Raw genomic sequence first — 25114 nt, forward strand, 5'->3', positions numbered from 1 at the left:
TCCGTCTCAACCAAGGTTATACTTAACGCTTACATTATGAAATTACCCGCTCACGATTAACATTAATTAAATTCACCGACCCAACTACCGAAGGATTCAGATTGATTCGTCAATTCAGCTTCATCTCGAGCATGTAATATCTAAACGCAAACTACTGCTACACCCATCAGCTTTCTAATCTTGTAAATAATAATATCCCCATTCGTGTTTGTTTAGAGACCGTCCAATTTCCCAGTTGTTTGAAATACAAAATAAATTGAGCCTTTCCTCCATTAATTATCAACTGTCTGTTTCTATAGCAATGTCCTTTTCAACCATTATTCGCTTGTTCTTTGTCCAGGGTCAGTCAGAATATCTCGTTGAAATTGTCCAGGTGTAGACCAATCATAAACAAGAGAAAATCTGCAGGTTCTGCAAATCCAAAATGCTGGAGGAGCTCTGAAGGCCAGAGTAAAGAGTAAACTACGGACGTTTTGGGAAGAGACACTGCAGCTGAATTGGATCTTTTTCTCTATCACCCTCCAGTCCTGCTGCCTGAGCTAAAAACTTTCTCCAGCACTTTGTCTATGATTAGACCATGTCAGTTCCCATTTCTTGAGTTCACAACATCTGCTCTTCCACCGAACCAACTCCAGATTCCCTCCCCCCAAATCTTCCACTGAGGGCTAAATTTCTGATACTGGAAGTTACCTCAAACGGGAAAACAGAAGGAAAAGCCACACGTAGAGACAGAGGAGAAAAGGAGCGTAAAGGAAATGACGGATAATGATGGGACCAGGAATGGTGATGCGGACGAAAGTATACTCCATATGAGGCAGTTCTGCCAGAATCGGGACAAAGGAGTGACAGGTTTCCCTTCAAGATTCAAATTAGGCCGGGAGAAGGTGAGATGAAAAGGAATCTCACCTTGATGATGGTGAGATGAAGAGGCAGCTCGTCAGGACGAAAAAGAAAGCATATGTTAGAAATAAGAAACAGGAAATAAGAGGGGCTAATGAGAAATATAGGGTAGCCAGGAAGGAGCTAAAGAAAGGACTTAGGAGAGCTCGAAGGGGGCATGATAAGGCCTTTGTTATGGCCCTGTCGGAAGTCTGTGGTCTGGTCCACTGTCTCCAGACTCTGGGTTCTCCGGCGGTCTCTTGCTTCGGCTGTACTTAACCAGAAACACCTGAGGCTCATGGTGGAACTGGGAATATAAGTGGCTCTGGTACTGAGTGTGGTTGGGGGGTCGTCCTGTCAAGATTCTCATGTCACCGATGGCTGGTGGAAGATTGGAACGGACTCTTGTCATCCTTGGGGCTGCGTTGGAGAAACATGGCTGCTGGAAGCCTTGCGGGTGCTGCCATTGCAGTGTGGATTCAGCTGTTTCCCGGGCCAGCTGGGTGGCCGTCAGCCACGCCGAGCTGGGTAGGGATCCGGTTGTTTCCGTAGCTTACGGTCGCCACCAGGTCCGCTGGAAGAGAGACGGCAATGAGCAAACTGAGAAAATATTGAACAGAACCCAATGCAGCAGTTTTCGGGGATCATGAAATATTTCCACTGTTTTATTACATCTAGCGGTAGAAGGGTGAAGAGAGAGTCAAGATTTGGCGGAGTTTACTCATTAAAATAAAGTCAAATGACTCGAACTCGGATTCCCTTCTGATGACCAAAGTGTGAAAAGGCAACCACAAGATAAAACTAGGTAACCGCAGAGTCAATTAATGATTGGAACATTTTCTGTCGGCGTCATCCGTGTCTGAAATGAATGAAATGAATAAAACTCGACGCTGATTCCAGGATTCTTGCATTAGACACTTATCAACTTCCAATCGACTCTCTGTCAGCCACAGAACAGGACACAACAGAAACAGCAAATCCTGGAACCACTCATCTAGATAAAATAAAACATGTGGGAAAGATGATAACATGTATTTTCTTTGGTCTGTTTCAGAGAGCCTAAAAATGACACGACCATCTCTTTCTCATTGTTAGAGTCGTCACGGCCTGTTGTATAAGCATCCTACATTATGGTAGTCATGGACATCATCTGACCCATATTGTAAGCAGCAAGCGCATCTTTAAGGTGCTGCTCTTTGTTCCAGGTTGGAAACTTTTGTTTAAAGGCTTCAAACATTCCTATCTCATGTCTCTGTTCCTTGCGTAAGATGTTCTCTGTTGTCATAAGATCCACGAAGTGAATGCCAGCATGAGACCAAATGCATTCCCATTTACCAAGACATTGCCTACTCGAGATTCAAGAGATGCTATAGCACCAGTGGGGGCTGGATCGATTTGGTTGGCATGAACAACTTGGTATATCGAAGACTTGCAACGATTTGCCCTCTGAAGATCAGTCTCCATCATCTTTTGAGAATCCGCACCACCACTGAACCCTCGGCCGTCCTGTTTTGCAGTGACCTGGGACGCGCCTGTTTTGTCAACCCTTGTAATGTCTCCGTACCTACAAAATCTTGAGATAGTTCTGTTATCGGTAGATACAGAAGGTTGAACGGAGTTCTGATAAAATGTTGGATGATGACACCTTTACAAGCTCGCACAGATGCGTGGGGTAATTAAATCTGCCTCTCGAGTAAGGCCTCAGAAGCCAAAGTCCCAACATCTACCAGTCGCGCTCAAGCACAACTACACATGCAGTTTTCTATACTGCTGCTTTCTCTTTCTCTGCATGCCGTTCGGGGTTTTGTGCTTCCAGCATTTACCGTGTTTGTTTCCTGTCCCAACATTTTCCACCTCGCTGACGTTACAGCAGATCTTTGACTGAGGCAGCAGTCACAGCCTAGTCTTATACAGCCACACAGATATACTCAAAAACTAGGAAATCTGCAGATGCTGGAATTTCAAGGAACACACACAAAATGCTAGTGGAACGCAGCAGGCCAGGCAGCATCTATAGGGAGAAGATGGCCCGAAACGTCGACAGAACTTTTGTGTGTGTTGTTACCTGAAGCCTCCAACTGATTATCCATCACAGGGAAGGCCGGGGAGAGGAATTCAACGACCAGTAGCAGAGTCAGTGGCGCAGTCAGTTGTCTGTAGCGGTGTCAGATGTGGACAATAGAATACATTTCACAGTATTGATAGTTATGAATGACCACTTCGGTTTTGTTGATTGATCAGCAACGACGTCATTGCGTTATCCAACAACTCCCTCATTTTCTGAAACACCGCACACAATTACTAAAAATCCTCAAGTTTTATGGTGCAACATGAAGCCCCTCACATTTGCTGAATCGTTACCTTTACTCGTACCTCACACAACCGCTCACATACCACTGCAGACAATCAATTAGTATCACCTCCGCGGCAGTATAAACACAATATTTTCAAGTGTAGGGTAACTGCTTCGAGACCAGAAGCACAGAGACCCGAACATCACATTATTGAACACAAACCGCTGGAAGATATCTGCCTGTCCCACTGAGGTCTTCCGATGTTGGCGGATTCGCTGAATTCTTACAGTGGTTTATTTTTGGAGCCAGGTATCAGAATCCACAGTCGCTGGTTTCAATTCCATCCCTAGAATGCCGAATAATTGGACTGGATATCTGGCAATGGAAACCAGCGACAGAAACAATCACTACATTGATATTCAAATTCAATTCCCACCAACGGCAGCTGATACGGCGGATTACCGGGAATTCCAAAGACTGAATTAAAAGGATAGTAAACTTCTCCTATCCGAGGACAGGATACGCCATTTCGGTGTTAATCCGCCAATTGTTTTGCTCCTGAATTCACAGCTTCGTCAGAAACTCTTAGCTAATGTATTCGGAACGGCGCTGATTTATACAAAGCATCAGTCTCCAGAGTTACGTTACTGCGCTGACTGAATGGCCACAGTCACTTAAACAAACATGGCATTTCAACTTATTTTCTCTGGAGAAAAGATGTAAATATTGGACCGAATGAAGATTAGTACTTATAAATTCCTACGCATTACCTCAGCGGTGACTCATCCAGTGAAAAGAATGTCAGAGCTCTAATGACAAAGACCCGAAACAGCCACATTTACAGATTTCAGTGTTTTGATGACTAATTATCCACTTGTAAGCACAGTTCAACGAAACGTCCGATCCCTAACTTCCGTCCCTGTGGTTTTCTATTTTCAGATTCATCCTCCTCCACTCCCCACACACTCAGACAGACAGAAATACACACACACACACACACACACACACACACACACACACACACACACACACACACACACACACACACGTGATGGCAGTGTTCTCACGACCACGATGCTGATGTACAAAACAGGAGATGACTAGCAGATTCTGGAAATCCATGGCACCACACACAATGTGTTGACAAAGCACCTCAAACAATGTTCCTCAAACATTTTGAGATGTTGCTCATGTAGGAGGCGTTTTAGAGCATCTCAAAGCTGTTAGAGCTCAAACGAAAATTACGAAGAAATGCTTCGATGTGCAAAGGAAATATTAAATATAGAATATAAAAGTTTTGTCTCTAAGTTGGGAGATTTAGATAGGATGGTCAATAACGCAGGGTAGCTGAAAGTGAAGGAAAGAAAGACAAGCGTCACATGCAATGTTATATATGTACCAAAGAAAGAGAGAGTCATACCGACAGATTGACAATGGTACAGGGTGCAACAGCCGATTTTGGCAACCGTCTCCCTGACAGACCCTGTTTCCTTTTCCTACTCACAGGGAAAAATTCAATCAACACCGATATTCCCTCCTGCCGAGGAACCAAAGCAGCCGCTCCGCTCTCACACACAAGCTGTATTACAGAGCACAGAGAAACCGACAGGTCATCAGTTCCACAGTTTCAGACAACAGAGAAATTAAGACTCAGTCCCACACTGAACCCAAGACCGAGACACTGATTACTAATACAAAGGTTTACACTGAACCGTCAATATTTACTTGGTCGATATTTACATTGAATTCTGTACAAGTATCCAACAGGTAGAGATACAAACCAAGTCCCAGATCCTCACCCACTGGGCTAGCAGAGTCAGTGTGGGCTCAGGATTGGACAGACAGATGGAAAATTGGGAACTGATGAATGTGGTATTGGATGAACTTAAAAAGGGTTTGGATAAGCACGTGGGATTCTTGATAATATGTTTTGGTGAGAATTAGTCAGCAGGTCAATGTCAGGTAGAGGAAATAAATGGACCACTTTGAAACATTTAGGTGACTCAGGGATTCTGTGTGAGACCCCAACTGTTCACAGTCTACATTGAAGTTTTCAATGTGAGGACCAACTTTATTATATCCATGTCGCTGTTGCACAGATCTGAATGGCTGGGTTAATGGTGAGAAGGGTGCAGCCATGGTTTGGTGATGCAGACAGAAGTGATGGAATGAAGAAGTGGTGGACGGAAGTGGGAGATCTGAGGCCATCCATTCCTAGTGGAACAAACTAAAAAATCCATATATATATATATATGGGAACAGATTGAATGGTTCAGAGGGACCTCACGGTCCTTCTCAACATGTCACTAAGCGTTAACATATAGGTACCGCAAATAATTAGGAAGCAAAAAGCAGTACCTTGTGCTGTGATGCAGGAGTATTGCAGAAGAGGTATAGAGCTGCCTTAGTGGGACGTGTCCTACAAGTTGTGGTGAGAATTAATCTTGAATATTAGTTCCAGGTCTTGTCACATTTCCTTCGGAAAGTCCTACCGATTAAAGAGAGGGTGCGAGACTATTGCTTACACTGACAGGTCTAAGTCCCGGGATGGCCCGCTTGCTGCTTGTGGGGAGAGTGAATCTGTATTCCCTGGAATTGTGAGGAGAAATACTGGATTCTTTCTGACCACTCAGATCAATTGCAGGAAGGATTTCTCCCCTGAATGAGAATTAAATTACCGTGTGTCATGGTTCCAGATTGAAGGAACAATCAGGAATGCGTGGGAAAATTATGTCCTCAGTCAGTGATCCCTTCTTTAGTTAAACCATACAAAGCTGCAGGACAGGAGCAGGACATTTTTTCTGCGACGGTGGGCTGACCATTAAGCCATTGATGCCTCACTAAAGGGATCCCTCTGCTTGAATGCACATTAAAAGTTTTTTTTTTCATTTCTAGTTACAGTTCCTCAGGAAAGTTATCCCCGCAACAGAGAGAGTAAAGGGACTTTTCCTCACACTGACTTGAATGCTTCAAGAGATGGTAGGCTGTATGTGTAAGGGGAAAGTGAATAAGCTCGGACTGTTTTCTCTGGAATTATGAGCAGAATTGATCAATTATTTCAGGTAATTCAGCGCGATTGCTGGGAGGATCATTCCGTTGAATGAGATTCTATTACCATGGGTCACAGACTCAGAATGAACGACGTCATATTCACGATGGACGGGAAAATAAATTTCTCTCACCAGTGATTATCTCTTCAGTTAGACAGTGTGGGGCAGGAAGAGAACATTTACTCTGTTATGTTCGGCTGATATGGTTAAGCCCTCCATACCTCATTGACCCAATATCGCTCATCTCATCCAACTGGCCAAGCTTTCCCCAATGTCATTATTGAACGTACATGTACGACTTCCGTTAGTAGCTTGCTCCACTCATAGGAAAGTTTCACCTCTGATTCCTCTTAATTCGTCTTATACTTTCCACTGAACACACCAGTGAATACATTCCTAATCTGGGCAAACAGTCCCTGCAGCTCAGGTCGTCAAGTACGGACAAGCCTCCTGTATATTTTGTCTGCATTCTTCCAAGCTTATGGATATCTTCATTATCGGTAGGTGAACCCGAACTTCACGCATTAGTTTCACTGACATATTTTACAATTTCAACATACATCCCAACTCCTGCACTCAATGCCGTGATTTATAAAGGACCATGTACGTAAAGCTCTCTTTACAACTTCATCTACCTGTGACGCTGATTTCAAGGGAATGTGGTTCTGTATATTGCAGAAACGCCTAACATTCACAGTCTTACCGTGTTTTGTCCAATAAATTGCAACACCTTACATTCACCAGCAATGAATTCGATCTAGCCCTTTTCAATCCATGGTGCAGATACGACTGACTGTATTAGTAGACCCCCTCAGTGCAGGAGCCCTCATGTTATCCTTAAACGTTTCACATTAATCTACTTCCTCGCTCTCCATTCCACTCACAATCTTGTAGTCATCGGCAAATTTGCTGATCTATTGTACTAAGTTATCATCCGAATTCTTGTTATAGATGACAACCAACGGACACAGCACTGATCTCCGTTGATACCACTAGCCACAGGCCTATAGTTTGTGAGCTGCCTACCTACTACCTCTCTCTGGCTTGTCCCACCCAGCCTTTGTTGAATCGAATGGACTCCTTCATCCTGAATGCCTAGCGAATTAAACTTCTGACCAATCTTCCATGTGGTAGCTTGCATAAAGACTTATTAAAGTCCAGGTAAACAATGTCAAACACAATGTGGTTAACTTGAGCAGCAAATTTGTGTAATAAATCCAGTTTGGTGGTGCCGTGTGTGGGTACAAGAATATCATTGTTTGCAGCGGATCTGGTACACCAGGAGAATTGGGCTGAAAAATGTGATTGAGAGTACACTGACTGTTAGCATCTTTGCCTAGGATGGATACAACAATGCCTAAAATACTGCAGCCGACGCGGCCCAGTTTATTACGAGTAGGACCCTCACAAGCATTGAGCACGTCTCTATGGAGCGTTGTCACAGGAAGCAGCATCCGTTATCAAGGCCCTCCAGCATCCAGGCCATGGTTGCTGCTCACTACTGCCATTAACAAGAAGGTACAGGATCCTAAGTACTCACCATCATGTTCAGGAAAGCTTATTACCCCTCAACTAATAGGCTCTTGACCTAGAGGCTATAAATCTACTCGACACGTCACTGAACTTTTCATCTCATGATCTCAATACTGATTACTTTGTTATGTGATTATTATTATTATTATTATTATTATTATTATTATTATTATTATTATTATTATTATTATTATTATTATTATTATTATTATTATTATTATTATTATTATTATTATTATTATTATTATTATTATTATTATTGTTGTTGTTATTATTATTGTTGTTATTATTATTATTATTATTGTTACTTGATTTTTCTCTTTGTGCATTTGCATGTTTTATTGTCACTTCCACAATGGTTGTTTGCTCATCCTATTGGGAGTCGTACTGTACTGAATTTACATAGAAACATAAAGACACAGAAAACAAAATGCATAATACAGACCTTTGGGCCCACACTGCTGTGCTAAACATGTCTTGAAAATAAAAATTACCTAGTGTTACACATAGCCCTCTATTTTTCTAAACTTCATACACCTATCCAGGAGTCTTTTAAAAGACCCTATCGTATCTGCCTCTACCCCCATCGCCAACAGCCCATTCCATGCACACCACTCACTGCGTAAAAAAAATACCCCTGACATCTAGTCTGTACCTATCCAGAAGCACCATAAAACTATGCCCTCTCGTGATTACCATTTCACCTCTGGGGAAAAAAATCAAAATATTAAAAATAAATCTGACTATCCACACGATCAATGCCTCTCTTCATCTTATACATATCTACCCTCCGTTGCTCCAAGGAGTAAAGTTTACATTCGTTCAACCTATTCTCGAAAGGCATGCTCCCCAATCCAGGCAACATCCTTGTAAATCGCCTCTGCACCCTTCCCTGATTTTAAGTTCCCTGGCCCCCACCACCTTATTTTCACCATGGCCGTCCAGTCGCGATACACCTCCGCCCCCACCTGGACGGTCTCGAAGCTCTTCACTTCCTTTTGGATTCCAGACCTAACCAATTCCCCTCTACCAACTCTCTTCTCGTCTAGCGGAATTAGTTCTTACTCTCAACAATTTCTCCTTTGGCTCCTCACGCTTCCTCCAAACCAAGGGTGTAGCCATGGGTACCCGCATGGGTCCTAGTTATGCCTGGCTTTTTGTCAGCTTTGTGGAACAGTCCATGTTCCAAGTCTATACGATATCCGTCCTCCTCTTTTCCTTCACTACATCGACGACTACATTGCCGCTGCCTCCTGCACGCATGTTGAGATTGACTTCATTAACTTTGCCTCCAACTTTCACCCTGGCCTCAAATTTACCTGGTCCATTTCCGACACGTCCCTCCCACTACTTCATCTTTCTGTCTCCATCTCTGGAGACGGCTTATCTACTGATATCTACTATAAACCTACAGACTATCACAGCTCTTCCCAGCCTGTCTCTTGCAAAAATACTATCCCCTTCTCACAATTCCTCCGTCTACGCCGCATTTGCACTCAGGATGAGGCTTTTCATTCCAGGACGAAGGAGATGTCTTCTTTTTTTAATTAAAGGGGCTTCCCTTCCTCCACCATCAAATCTGCTCTCAAAAGCATCTTCCTCATTTCCCACACATCTGCTCTCACCCCTTCCACCCGGCACCCCACTCTGGATAGGGCTGCCCTTGTCCTCAGCTACCACCCCACCAGCCTCCAGGTCCAACGTATAATTCTCCGTAACATCCGCCACCTCCAACAGGATCCCTCTACCAAGCACATCTTTCCCTCCCATACACTTTCTGCTTTCTGCAGGGATCGCTCCCTAAGCGACTCCCTTGTCCACTCGTCCCCCCCATCCCTTCCCAGCGATCTCCTTTCTGGGACTTATCCTTGTAAACGGAACAAGTGCTACACCTGCACATACTCTTCCTCCCTCACCACCATTCACGGCCCCAGACAGTCCTTCCAGGTGAGGCCACACTTCACCTCTGAGTCGGCTGGTGTGGTATCCTGCGTCCGGTGCTCCCAGTGTGGCCTATTATATATTGGTGAGAACCGACGCAGACTGGGAGTCCGTTTCGCTGAGCACCAACGCTCGGTCCGCCAGAGAAAGCAGGATCCCCCAGTGGACACACTTTTTAATTCCACGTCCCATTCCCAGTCTGATATGTCTATACATGGCCTCCTCTACTGTTAAAATGAATCCAAATTCAGGTTGGAGGATCAACATCTTATATACCGGCTGTGTAGCCTCGAACCTGATGGCATGAACATTCACTTCTCTAACTTCCGTTAATGCCCCTCCTCGCCTTCTTACCCCATCCCTGATATTTTTAGATTCCCCCCTTTTTCCCTCTCTTTCTGCCTATCACTGTGCCTGTTATCCATCTCCCTCTGGTGCTTCCCCCTCTTTCTTTCTCCAGAGGCCTCCCGTCCCATGATCCTTCCTCTTCTCCAGCTCTGTATCTATTTCGCCAATCATCTTTCCAGCTCTTAGCTTCATCCCACCCCTCCGGTCTTCTCCTATCATTTCGCTGTCCCCCCTTCCCTTACTACGTTCAAATCTCTTACTATCTTTCCTTTCAGTTAGTCCTGACGAAGGGTCTCTGGCCGAAACGTCGACAGTGCTTCTCATTATAGATGCTGCCTGGCCTGCTGTGTTCCAGCAGCACATTTGGTGTGTGTTGTCTGCACCGTCCCTATCGGTGCAACATCCTTCCTGTAGTGAGGTGACCAGAACTAAGCACAATATTCCAAGTTGTGTCTCACCATGGTCCTATATAGAATTAACATTACGTCTCGGCACTTAAATTCAATCCCAGGGTTGATGAAGGCCAATGACTTCTTAAGCACTGAGTTAAGCTGAACAACAGCTTTGACTGTCCTATGGATTCCAACCTCAAGATCCCTCTGATCCTCCACAGTGCCAAAAGCCTCATCATTAATACTATAATCTACGATCATAATTGAGCTACAAAAGTCAGCCACCTCATACTTACCTGGTTGGAATTCCATCTACCACTTTTCAGCCTAGTGTGTCATCTTCTTGATTTACCGCTGTAACTACTGACAGCCCTCCACACCATCCACAACACTCACAACCTTTGTGACATCAGCCAATTTATTAACCTATCCCTCCTCTTCCTCTTCCAGATCATTTATGAAAACACAAAGAGTAGGGTTCCTAGAATAGATCGCTGAGGCACACCACTGGTGATCGACCACCATATAGAATATGATCCGTCTGCAACCACACTTTGCCTTCTGAATCCACAAAACAATGTCCCCTTGGAAAACATGCCTCCTTACTTTTTCAATAAGCTTTGCATGGGGCACCTTATGAAAGTCCTGCTGAAATCAATACACTACATCTACTGATCAACCTCTCTGAATGTGTTTAGTCACATCCACAAAATAATCAATCAGGGTTCTATTGCGCTTTTTTTTTTCTATTTACTGTGTGAGTCCAGAAGAAAATTAATCTCTGTGTTTTATATGGTGACATGCAGGATATTTATTATGAACTTTGAATTTTGAACTCCGAACTGCTTAGAATCGATCTGCTTAGACCTGACTTGTGTCTCCCTTTTCTTTAACAGGTGCTGAGGATCTTTCGATACAGAAGTTCCCTGAACCTGTTAGCTTTCCCTATTATTCTCAGATGAACATACACTCAATATTCCACTTCTGATATCCTCCTATTGCCAAGTGTCTCTTACTTAACCGAATCCACATCCAGCAGATCCCTTCTGATTCAATCAAATGTATATTTTGTCCAGTTTAGAAATTCAATCTGAGGACAGGTCTTATCCTCCTACGTAGCTGTCTTGAAACTAATGGAAATGTGATCACTGGATTCACCCAGAGACAAAATTCTGCCGTCTGGTCTGTCTCATTCCCAAAGAGGAGATCAAGCATCACGTTCTGTCGAGTTGGAAGTTCTTCATATTGATGAAGAAAACTTTCCTGACCACATTGGACAAACAATATCCAAACCCTCCCAACCCGCAGTTGGGAGTTTAAACAATCATGTCCGTTCACTTTGTGTACATCGATGACATGTTCATCTATGAGAGTTTCATGCTACATGCACAGATTGACACCTCACTAATGGACACTCTGCTATCGCTGGCTACAATCTTCCCCAAATCTGCTTTGAAAACACCCTTGGTTTTACCTTCACCAATTCTAACAGTGATATTTCATGACATCCATCCTTGTCACTCAAATGTCCTTGTTAACCATTCTGATACTTTTCATACTTACTGTATTTATCTCACTCTGCCTGTGAAATATCTCCTTTCTTCAGTTTACCCAACCCTCAAAATTTCCCTCAACATCACGTGTTCCTTGATCTTGTTACCTTTGGCTCTTGCACTAATGGGGACATGACAGTTATGGCCTGTGTTATTTTTCGGTAAAGCATGGTGGCTGAATTAGACCATTCGGGCCATCGACTCTGCTCTGCCATAATGCATGCCTTCTCCCGTTAACCTTCAATACCCTTACAGATCAATAACCTATTAATCTCTGCTGTAAATATACCCAATGACTTAGCCTTCATAGCTACAAAGGGCAACGAATTCCACAAATTCACCACTCTCTGGCTAAAGAAATTTCTGATCACTGTTCTAAAGCGATGTTCTTCTATTCTGAGGACCGTCTGATTTTAGTGACCCCGATTGTATGATACATCGCCTCCACATCCACTCAGTCTCTGTTTATAATGCAACTGGCTTTAATGAGATCCCCAATTTTTACAAGCTCCAGTGACGACAGATCCAGAGCTATCAAAAGCTCCTCCCTTCCATTAACGAAATCATTCTAATGAACATTCTCTGGACCCTTTCCCATATCAGCAGATCCTTTCTCAGATCAGGGTCCCCAAACTACCTGCAATATTGCGAATGTAATCGAACACACGTCACATAAAGCCTCATCATTACATCCTTCCTTTGATTTTCTACTCCTCTCGAATAAAATGTAAATATTGCATTTGCTTTCCTTACAACTTATTTAACTGGCAAGATAATCATGAGGAATCCAGCTTCCTTTGCGGCCCTGGACAAATCTGTTCGCCACAGTTCCTGAAGAGACATTGGATTGCATAGTAGGAGAAGGATATCTAAAGGAGCAAGTGGAGTCGCTCGGGACGTTCCGCATGACATAGTTCCTGAGGAGATTTTGTATTGTGCATAAATAGGCACTTGCAAACGATATATAACATTATGTTTAAGCGAACTGTGTGTGGCCCCGTGCTGGAGTTAGGAGAGAAGGGGTGAAGATTTTGTCATCCCGATGCAAGGGAGCTTTGATTTTAAACTGGAGTTGCGGGTGTGAGTTGAAAACATGAGTGATGGAACCGATCGTAGAGTGGTTGCGGGGAATGATGTTGTGATGCCTGCAAACAGAGTCAGAACTGAAAAGTTGAGCCCAGCGAGACGAATATTCTGAGTTGTGTGTGTTTCAATGTGTATTGCAATGCAAGGAGTATTGGCAGAGAGACTGGTGTGGTCACCATGTGAATCATGACTCTATTGAGACATGGTTGCAGGAGGAACTGATACTCCACTATCGGCTCAATGTTCCAGGGATACACTGTTTCCGACATGACAGAGCAAGGGTGTGCGAACCTTGATCTCCTGTTGGGGAATGGGACGCTGCAGGTCATGTTAGATTACGGGAACGAGTTTGCTAGTTCGAAGCTCTACCCACAGCAGAAAGTTTGCAAAGAACTAGCTGGATTCTAACCCAGAATCTGTCGCCTCGAAGTTCCAGTCTTCAGTTTAAAGGCAATTAAGGTGCACATTGTTCTGCTCCTCTGTTGACGTTCCAAATCATCTACGAGAGTATCATGCTACATGCACAGATTGACACCTCACTAATGGACAATCCGCTGTCGCTGGCTAGAACTTTCCCCAAATCTGATTTGAAAACACCCTTGGTTTTACCTTCACCAATTCTAACAGTGATATTTCATGACATCCATCCCTGTCATTCAAATGTCCTTGTTAAACATTCTGACACTTTTCATACTTACTGTATTTAGCTCACTCTGCCTGTGAAACATCTCCTTTCTTCATTTTACCCAACCCTCAAAATTTCCCTCAACATCTCGTGTTCCGTGATCTTGTTACCTTTGGCTCTTACACTAATGGGGACATGACAGTTTTTCGGTAAAACATAGTAGCTGAATTAGACCATTCGGGGCCATCTTGTCTGCTGTGCCATAATGCATGCCTCTCCCGGTAACCTTCAATACCATTAAAAATCAATAACATATTAATCTCTGCTGTAAATATAACCAATTATTTAGCATTTCTGATCACTGTTCTAAAGGGATATTCTTCTATTCGGAGGACCATCTGATTCTAGTGACCCCCATTATATGATACATCCACTCCAAACCCAATCATTTTCACAAACTCCAGTGAGGACAGATCCAGAGCTATCAAAAGCTTCTCCATTTCATTAACGAAATCATTCCCATGAACCTTCTCTGGACCCTTTCCAATATCAGCATATCCTTTCTTGGATCAGGGTCCCCAAACTACCTGCAATATTGCGAATGTAATCAAACAAATGTCACACAAAGCCTCAGCATTACATCCTTCCTTTGATATTCTACTCCTGTCAAATTAAATGCAAATATTGCATTTGCTTTCCGTACAGCTTATTTAACTGGCAAATTAATCATGAGGAATCCAGCTTCCTTTGCTGCTCTGAACAAATCTGTTCGCCACAGTTCCCGAAGAGACATTGGATTGCATAGTAGGAGAGGGATATCTAAAGGAGCAAGTGGAGGCGGTCGGGACGTTCCGTATGCCATAGTTCCTGAGGAGATTTTGGATTGTGCATAAATAAGCACTTGTAACGGATATATAACATTATGTTTAAGCGAACTCGCCATTCTGTGTGTGGCCCAGTGCTGGAGTTAGGAAAGAATTGGTGAAGATTTTGTCATTCCACTGCAAGGGAGTCTTGATTTTAAACTGGAGTTGCGGGTGTGAGTTGAAAACATGAGTGATGGAACAGATCGTAGATTGTTTGCGTGGAATGATGTTGTAATGCCTGCATACAGAGATAGAACTGCAAAAATCGAGCCCAGCGAGACGAATATTCTGAGTTCTGTATGTTTCAATGTGTATTTCAATGCAAGACATATTGGCAGAGAGACTGGTGTGGTCACCATGTGGAAACATGACTCTATTGAGACATGGTTGCAGGAGAAACTGATACTCCACTATCGGCTCAATGTTCCAGGGATACACTGTTTCCGACATGACAGAGCAAGGGTGTGCGATACTTGATCTCCTGTTGGGGAATGAGACGCTGCAGGTCATGTTTGATTACGGGAACGAGTTTGCTAGTTCGAAACTCTACCCACAGCAGAAAGTTTGCAAAGAACTAGCTGGAATCTTACCCAGAACTACTCGCCTTGAAGTTCGAGTCTTCAGTTTAAAGGCAATTAAGGTGCACATTGTTCTGCTCCTCGGTTGTCGTTTTAAATTGCAGAAAGGCTAATCTTCACATTATCAGAAACGATGTGGCAAGTGCCGATTGGTACAGGTTATTTTCTGGCAAAAAGTATGATTTGCATGTGGAGGCTTTCAAAGATGAAATTTTGAGAGAACAGAGTGTGTGTGATCCTGTCAGAATAAAAACAGCAAACATAATAGATTTTGGAAACATTACAAGAGATATTCAGCTCCTCGGTCCGAGGAGGAAAGCGGTGCACAATAAGTAGGGGATGGAAGGAACTTTAGGTACCTGAGTAAAGGGAATGCCAGAGAGCACTTAAGGAGGAAATCAAAAGTGCTAAAAGAACGCATGAGTTTGTTCTGGTAGACTACGAGAAATGTAATCCCAAAGAATTCTGCAGCTGTATGAAGAACGAAAGGATAGCAAAGAAGAAAACTGGGCCTCCTGAGTATCTTCCATGCATAGAGAAAAAAAGATGGGGGAAACCTAATGCCCATACTCCTAATATTTCTAAGTTTTTATCAGATATATAACTTTCCCACAACTACCAACACCTCCACTTATCATCCACACACTTGGCACAAAACTGTCTATTCTGCCATGTAAATCATTGACAGAATATAATGTGAAAAGAAGTGGCCCCAACCAACAGCAACTGCTGAACGAACAACACTAGTCACCGGTAGCCAACCAGTAATGTCGACTTTGTACCTACTCATTGTTTCTTTCCAATCAGCCAATCCCCTATCACGCTTGTTCCGGTTCTAGCGTCAGCTACGAAATAATTTAGAAGACCTATTAAAAGTTCTTTCAATTAACATTTACTGACTCCTTTCCTGCCTGTTATTTCCGCAAATAATTCGAACAATTTCGTCAAGAATGATTTCCCCTCATGGAAACCATGTGGACTACGGTTTATTTTATCATGTGTCTTCGAGCTCCCCAAAATCTCATTGTTAATAATAAATTCCAATGTCTTACCTACAGCTGACGTCATGCTACCTGTCTGTGTTCTGCCACTCTCCCTTCTTAAAGAGTGGAGCGATGTTTACAATTTTCAGACCTCCAGGACCATTCCGGAATACAATAACTGTTGACAGATCAATACAAATCCTTTATAATTCAGTAATGCCTGACGGTGCTGGGCGGTGAGGAAGAAGCTGTTGCTGAGACAATGAGTGCGTGGCCACAAGCTCCTGTATCTCCTCCTGACGGTTGCAATGAGAAGCGGGCATGCTCTGGGCAAAGGGTCTTTAATGCTGCATGCTGCCTTCCTAAACATCGCCTATTTGAGATGTCGTTGCTGTTGAGGAGGCAGAAAGCTGGATGAGTCTGCCACTTTCCGTGGCTTTTTGTGATCCTGAACAGTGGCACCTTCACCCAATAGCAGAGAGTGATGCAACCAGTTTGATTGCTCCCTGCGGTACACCTATCCGAAATTTGCCAAAGTCCTTTGTGTCATATCCAGACTGCTCGGACTCCGAATGAAATATAGCAACTGCCTGCCTTCTTCGGAATTAATGATGGGTCCAGGGTTGGTCTTCGCCGATGTTGACACCCAGGTATTTGAAACTGCTCATTGTTTCCTCTGCTGATCCCTTAACGGAGGCTGGTATGAATTCCCCGGACCTCTCCTTCCTGAAGTCTACAGTCAATGCCTTGGTCTTACTGACATTAATTACAAACTTTTTTTATTTTGACTACACACTACAAGCTGATCTATCTCACTCCTGTACATCTTCTCATCACCATCTGAACTTCTGCCAAAAATTTCAGAGAAAGGCTGAACAAGTTAGGTCTTTATTCTTTGGAGCGCAGAAGGTTGAGGGGGGACTTGATAGAGGTATTTATAATTATTAGAGGGATAGATAGAGTTGACGTGGATAGGCTTTTTTTCAATTGAGGGGAGGGGAGATTCAAACAAGTAGACATAAGTTCAGAGTTTGGGAGCAAACGTTTAGGAGTAACACAAGGGAGCAGTGTGGAACGAGCTTCCAGCAGAAGTTGTAGCTCTAGTTTCGATATTGTTATTTAAAGTAAAATTGGATAGGTATGTACACAGGAAAGGAATTGAGGGTTATGGGCTGAGTACAGGTCGGTGGGGCTAGGTGAGAGTAAGCGTTCGGCATGGACTAGAAGGGTCGAGATGGCCAGTTTCCGTGCTGTAATCGTAATATGGTTATCTGGCTATATGGCAAATTTATGGACAATATTAATCGGCAAAATTATACATATATATTTGAGACACCGACACCGACTCTGCCCTCCTACTTGGTTGCATTTCCGACATATTGTCGTCCGTAGTGAAAAAAAAAGACACAGATGCATAATCAGTTCATATTATCATCACTGATGCAACCACAAGTTGCTGTAAAAAAACATCTCATAGGCATTCTAATATTTCCTTCTTTTCGGATCCAGTAACAGCCTGAGTTTCCCAATCCACTTGCAAATTCAAATCCCGCACGCCCTTTTTCTGTGTTGTCGGACTCTGTGACTCTTTCTCCTCCTCTCTCAGCTCTACAGTCCTCCACTTCCTCGTTCTTCCCGTCCCCCCCACAACACGTAACATTCCAGCAATACCTTTTTTTCCAGCCTGTGACCTTTCACCAGATGTTACCTGTTTGATAATGAGAAAACCTCTCTGTTCTCAGTCTGTTCGCATTTGGTGGCAAATAGAAGCACAGAACAGGGCAGAATTAACCAGACGGATGTCAGTATTAGAATTGTAATAGCCACAGAAGCAAGTGCAAATAACTTGGACTGTTTTGCAGACAAACTGAATTTTCACCCTCACAAAGAGCCGGGCATCTCTTTGGCAAACCGCTACCCCTTTCTGTTTATCATCCTCTCTCTCTCTCTTTCTCCCTGTCCGACTTCACCGCCCGATTCCAGGAAGACCTCTGACTTTTGTCTGTGGATGAATTTGCATCTGTGGCTTTGAACACGTGACACCTGCGTGAGAGAAATGAATTGGCCTTTGTGCTCCATCTGTGTTTCCTGTTGCCTATAATTTCCTGTCTTTTGCCTCACTCCCTTCTTAAAGTGCGGAGTGGCATTTGCAAGTGTACATTTCCCTGATAGCATTCAAGAAGCTCATAACTATTGAAAATTATCGATTACTAATGCCTCCACAATCATTTCAGACAATTCCAGACCTATCGGCGACCAACCACCTTCTTCCCAGTATTGGCAACGACTCTCACTTGTGCCCTCGACATCAAAATTCTGTCAGAGTGATGGTGCATTTCGCAATGACGATCAACAAATGCTTAATAAATTTGTCGGACTTTCTTAATTACGAACTTTTCAGAATCATGTTCTACTGTTGTTTTTATTTTAGTCCCCGCACACCCAAAAACGCTTTTGATATTGTCTTTTATTTCATTAGCTATTGTAACTTTTTATTACACCTTTTCTTATTGTTCTTTTATTGCTTTTAGTTCTTATTTTTAAACCTTTAATTTCCTACAAATTATTCAGTTATTGAATAAGTTATGTTGGTTTTCTGCTTCATCCTCCATTTACACTATTGCTTCACCTTTGGCATTTATCTATCTTTTGCCTTCTGATTTACTCCCAGAGACACCCTAACCCTAACCCTAATGCGGCATTGCTGATCTGTCATCGTCCGTGCTAATGCCCCCTTCTAATCAACTTTGGCCAGTTGCACACTCCTACCTATGTGGTACTGCACTGTCATACTCATATGATTGTACATTCTACCTCCCAAACCCCAGCGTGAATTCTGATCACAGACTGATTATACATCAACAAATACAGCTTGCACTTACTGTAGTGTGCTCAATCACAAGCTGCTCTAAATGTCGTCGTGCAGAAACCCTACAAGTTCCATCCTTTGGGATCCAAAACCAACCCAATTTTCCCAAACGTCCTGACCATTGAAACTTTTATGGCTACCATAACTTTGGCCTTTTAACATTCCCTGTCTCTCCCCTGCTGCAATCTATAGCCCACATCCTCGTTACGACTGAGAAATGTGTATATAACTCCGGCCAGCCTCTGTTTATTATTGTAGTTTCTTAATTTGATCCAAAAGCAGACTCTGTCTTCCTAATCCTATAAACCCATGTGTTGCAACGAGCGAATGAAGCGAACACAGGCACGGAGATTGAGTTAGGATGCTTATGCGGACGTGAACGTTAAACAGCAAACAGGGGGGATCTTGACACGGAGCCTTGACACAGACAGACGGAGTTTCACAGGTAAACCTTGAAACTGGAGCAAACCTTACAACACATGGTCTTGAGCAGCCGGGAATCGTGAATTAGAACACAAGCAAAAACCAAGGATCTGGCTGTAACCAAGTGGTTGTAACGCCGGGATCCTTATGCTTCAGGTCTGGATGGAAATCAGGTGTGTTCTCTTTCAACAAAGAGAATTAGAAGTTAATGGGAAATTAACGGTCGGAACCGTGGCACAATGAAAGGAAATTAGGAGAACAATAGGAAATTGACGATCGGGACGTGACAATGCCCTCTCCTTCCCCTTCAACGGGAAACTCCAGGCATCCATGACACCACATTTTTAATCTGACACGACACTTAAATCATCCAAATCTCGGATACTTTCTCGTTCTCAGTCCTGGGCCATGCCACTTCGATATGATCTCAGTCATTTTAATGTGGAATGCAACAGAAATAACACGCAGTAAAGAGCACTACTTACGTACATGAAATAATAAACTAAAAGTCTCTATCCAATATGCAGTGTAAGAGAGACAAATATGGATATAGGCACACTGTAAAATGACCACGGCGTGGGTGTAATGCACTTCAAAAACTGGCGGACGAATTCAATATTGTGCGTTGACCTTGACTCTGAAAGGCACCAACAGTCTGCTTAAAAGTCCAAAGTGCATAGGGCAGGCGTGAGTGCAATTGCTCTTACTAATGCAAAGGTGCTTGGGATGATGAAAGGGTTGACGGTAGATAGGTCACCCGGGCTATATGGACCAGACCCTAGCGTTCGGAAAGAGATAGCTCAGGAGATGCTAAAGTCATTAGTAACGACCATTCAAAATATCACCAAATTCTGAAATTTTTCTAGCAGAATGGAAGATTGCAAATGTCTCTCTGCTCTTTAAGTACGGCGGGAGACAAAAAGACATGAATTTATAGGTGAGTTACTCTGTCCTTCAATGGCCCAGTAAGAGTTCCGAACTTAAGTCAATGAAATCTCTCTAAAGACCTCAGAATTGCTGTCCACTGACGCTGCCAACTAACCTGGCGCAGTTTGGGCAACTCTGAAAGGCGGAATGGGGCAAGTCTTGCTTCATTCAGTTGTGTAAAGTTAATAGAAACTTATCTAAAAATTCTTCTGGCTGTAATAGCTGCAAGGGTCAATAAATAATTCTGAACTATCACATTTCAGTTTTTGAGTTTTAGTTCTAATGTTTTACAGTTTCCCGTGTTTTGGGTTATTCTGTGGAAAATAAGAAATACGTGAGTACAATTTCAAGACACTGTAACTTCCCTCCATCCACACTTATCAGATCTTGTCGAGGATAATTTAATGGGCATTAATTTCCAGACTATCCATCTCTCTGTCCCAGAACTGAGTTAAAATATATTAACGTCTGTGCTGAGAAGTCCTAAAGTTCTCGTCCACTGACACGTTACCCACCAGCATTTCCAATACCCAGTGGTACTATCTATGTACTGATACATCACCCTCTCCAAAATACATTTTTAAAAAATCTTCTTCATTCCTTATACACAGAGGCAGCTCAATTCAACCTCTCGCCTCCTGAAACTTTAAATATCTCTCATCTGTGTTCTTTTTAATCACCTCCTTCCTGGAGAAACAACTATGCATTCAGCTTATCCAAGCCACTCATGGTCTAATATACTTTTATCAGATCACTCCTCAATTATCTATACACACTGGAATTTGCAACACTCCTTTAATTCAAGTCCACCATGTCCAGCAACATCTTGGTAAATCCTTGCTCCACCCTTTTATAATTTAATACAGATCTTCCTACAACAGAATGATCTAATTCTTACAGAATATTCAAAGCGTCGCCTCACACACGTGTTGCTTAAAAACAACAAAACTTCCTAATTCCTATCACAAACAAATGGAAATCTGCAGTTGCTGGAAAACAAACAACGCCACAATCTGCTGGAGAAATTCAGCAGACTAGGGATCATCCATGGAAATGAGTAAAGTTGACATTTCGGGCCGAGATCCTTCATCAGGACTGCAGGCACCTCAGCTTCTGTCCTGTCTTGTCCATAGTGCACCAACCGCCGCTACCGGGCTATCAACGTGCAGGGACAGTGTGTGTTTAAGTGCCCTGCTCAAGGACGCACATGCTCCCTCGACTGAGGCTCGATCTAACGACGTTCAGATCAAAGTCTTAACCACTTGGCCACGCGTCACAGAGTCTGTCTTCCTCTGCCGTGCTGACGAAGCGTCTCACCTGAAACATTGACTGCACTATTTTTCATAGATGTTCCCTGGCCTGCTGCGGCCCTTCAGCATTTTGTGTGTGTTTCCTAATGCCCATACTCACTCAGTTCCCTGAATGATGTAGTTTTTCATGATTAATTCTATCTGCGTCGCTGCTTTCTCTAAGCGATGTACTTGCGCTCCTCGGCGCCTCTGATCGATAGCACACCCCAGGGATCCAGCCTTCTCTCTATAAATCCTACACTAGTCTGGTTTCACAATGTGCATTGCTTCACATTTATCTGATTGAAGGACATTTGCCAAAGCTCACCCCACATTTCCAGATGAACTTCTTGTAATTCTTCATTGTCAGCTAGACAAACTACAACACCACCAACTTTAGTATCATTTGCCAACTAATTTTGCCTCATGTATTCACATCCAAATCATTCATATAAAGTTCAAAGCACAAACGTCCCAGAACTAACCCCTGCGACACATCATCAAATTCAAGCCTCCTCTCTGAGAAACAACTTTCAAGTATCCTCTGCTTTCTACCACTGAGTTAAATCCTATCAGCTCCCACTTCCTCGATCCCACGAAATCTAATCTTTTAGACTAATCTGCCACGACGGACTTTTGATACATACAGAGAACTTCCATAAGGCAATCTTCAATTACACCCCGAGGATGTTTGGAGGATGCTGTCCAAGTTACGTCATCTTGCAAAATGACTCCCATCAACTCCATAATTTACTGGTTAGGCACAGGAGTACATTCAGCCAGAGACGCATTCCATCAAGATGTAACACTGAGCCTCATAGGAAGTCACTCCTGCCTGTGGCCATCAAACTTTACAACTCCTCCCTCGGAGAGTCAGACACCCTGAACCAATAGACTGATCTTGGACTAATTTCCACTTGGCATAATTTACTTGTATTATTTAATTATGTATAGTTTTATATTGCTGTATTTCGACACTATTCTTGGTTGTTGCGACTATAACGAAACCCAATTTCCCTCGGGATCAATAAAGTATGTCTGACGGTCTGTCTGTTACGCCCTTTAAGAAATCTAAGGCATTTGTCTGACATGACTTTCGCACACAGTCTTACAGACTGTTCCAAATCTGACACTGTCTCTCGAAATGTTGGTGAAACCTATCCCATAAAACCCGATCCGGCAATTTACTCACCATTGATGTCAGGATGATAGTATTTTTGCTTGTTTTTGCTACTCTTTTTAAACAGTGGAATCAAGCTAAGCACTCTACAATTGTCCGAAATCTCAGATCCGAAGCCAGCATTTCGAAGGGTGTCTCTGTAAGATGTTCTTTAATTTCCCACCAAGTCCTATTTGCCAGGCCCTGGAGATTTATCTAACTTAATACATTGTAAGGTGCTAACAGCTCCTCCCTGTAACTCATATGTGGTCCAAGACATCACTCATTTCCTTAATTACGTCACCCATCAGTTTCTACAAAATAGAAATTGAAGGTATACATTCCCTATATATTCACTATTTTTTTTCCATTTCCCTTCGTTCCAAATAAGATTGTCACGCTAATCTTTAGCAGCACCTTTTAATCCCGTAATGCCTCTTAAGCTCATGAGGTGTCTAGACGATCTCTCGGCCATTGTCTCATCTTGTCTTCAAGATGCTTCTCATGACCACTTTTCCCATCTCCCGAAACCCTCGATAACTTTAATTGCAACTGCATGTTTGCAGTTATCAAGTAACTAACTCGTACAATATTGCTGATGTGCTGTGCTTGATACCCTCTTTGTCAACTACAGCCCCGAATTCTGTAATAAATCAGGGTTCGTGAAAGTTACAAGTCTTGTCCTTCACCCAGTCAATCACTGCAATATATCGCTTCCGGGCTCCCAACTACTCTGGTCCTGCTCAGGGTCATGACGTGTTCGCGGATTTCATTATTCGCCTTAACTGAGGTAGCATTGGCTGTAAATACCTGCAAATTTTCCAGGATACTTGCAATAAATTTTGCTCCGCTAAGCATATACACTAAGAATCCCTGTCAATATTGGGAGAAATATAGCCACGAGATACTCTGCTGCTTTTTCAAACTTCCCTAGCGTGCCAACATTTCCGTTTCTCGCTCTTATGATGGCATTTCAAAAACCTTTGGAAATTGAAGCACACAACTTCCAATGTTCCCCTTTGTCAACTTTCTGGTATGTCTTGAATAATGTGCAGTGGGAGGGAGGAAACGAATAGTATCCATGAATTGAAGTTCTGTGTCAGTGTTGCACCAGTACCTGCCCTTGAACTGTTGGGGCTCTACCAGTGTAATGTACTGTACTGTACTATCTGTATTCCCGGCGGAGTACAGTGCTGGGGCTGTGCTAGTGTACTTTACTAGTGTAATGTACTATACTGTACTATCCGTATTCCCGGTGGAGTACAGTGCCGGGGCTGTACTAGTGTACTCTACCAGGGTAATGTACTATACTGTACTATCTGTATTCCCGGCGGAGTACAGTGCCGGGGCTGTACTAGTGTACTCTACCAGTGTAAAGTACTGTACTGCACAATCTGTATTCCCGGCGGAGTGCAGTGCCGGGGCTGTAATAGTGTACTCTATCAGTGTAATGTACTATACTGCACTATCTGCACTATCTGTATTCCCGGTGGAGTGCAGTGCAGTACTACTTGCATTCCGGGCGGAGTACATTATTGGGTGTGCACAGTTCAGTGACTTCACTGCACAGTTTTAAGAGTTTCATAGAACTGTGCCCCAGTACTGGAACTCTAGATGTTGTAGCGCACATTTTCAAGGCGGTCAAGTGTTGACTGTTCTTGGACAGGCTCGTATGCAGGGCATGTTTAAACCAGAGTAGCATCGTCCCCTTCCTCAACAAACTGAGTTGCAGCTGCATTTGTGTTTGATTTATTATTTTGTTTTTCCCTGCCTGCAGTGCCAGAGCTAAACTGAGCAGTGTCCATGCAGTCCAGAGCAAGATTGCCGTCTGTGTTCTTCCAGTTTTGCAGGTGGCTGGTGTATACAGCGGGCTGAGTAGAGTCTGTTTTGGGCTGTGTCTTGACAGTGCAATGTGCAGTCTTTCCAGCCCTTCTCTGCACAGCCACTCGATGGTACTGGTAATCAGTGGCCCCAAAGTGCAGGGCTGAGCTTGTGGGTACGTGTTTTTCCATTTTGCTTCTATGTTTAGTCAGCTCTAATGGCTCGTGATAGAGTGCCGAACAGAGTATGGTTTGTATTATATTTAAATTTCTTTTCATTGCAGAGTTTGTATCAGTCTCTGGTCACACAGGAAAAATCCAGTTAAGTGTCAGCATATAATAAGAATCTCAGCGCTTCCAGTACTGTTCCATGGCTAGGCAGGTCGTTCTCTGTCCAACTGTGGTAAAGGCCTTTGTCTTACAGAATGCTAACATCAGTTGTAAATGCCAGTGCCCTTATGGTACCGTGCGAGTTATTTCCCAACGCTAACAGTGGAAG

At 43.2% G+C, this 25114-nt stretch overlaps 1 pseudogene; it reads right to left on the reverse strand.

The window, feature by feature from the left end:
- Positions 1-1358: 1358 nt before the first annotated feature.
- The window catches only part of LOC132388444 (lysozyme g-like), a 50223-nt pseudogene continuing 26467 nt past the window's right edge, over positions 1359-25114 (reverse strand).

The sequence above is a fragment of the Hypanus sabinus genome, unplaced genomic scaffold, assembly GCF_030144855.1.
Source record: "Hypanus sabinus isolate sHypSab1 unplaced genomic scaffold, sHypSab1.hap1 scaffold_325, whole genome shotgun sequence".
NCBI classification, from domain to species: Eukaryota; Metazoa; Chordata; class Chondrichthyes; order Myliobatiformes; family Dasyatidae; genus Hypanus; species Hypanus sabinus.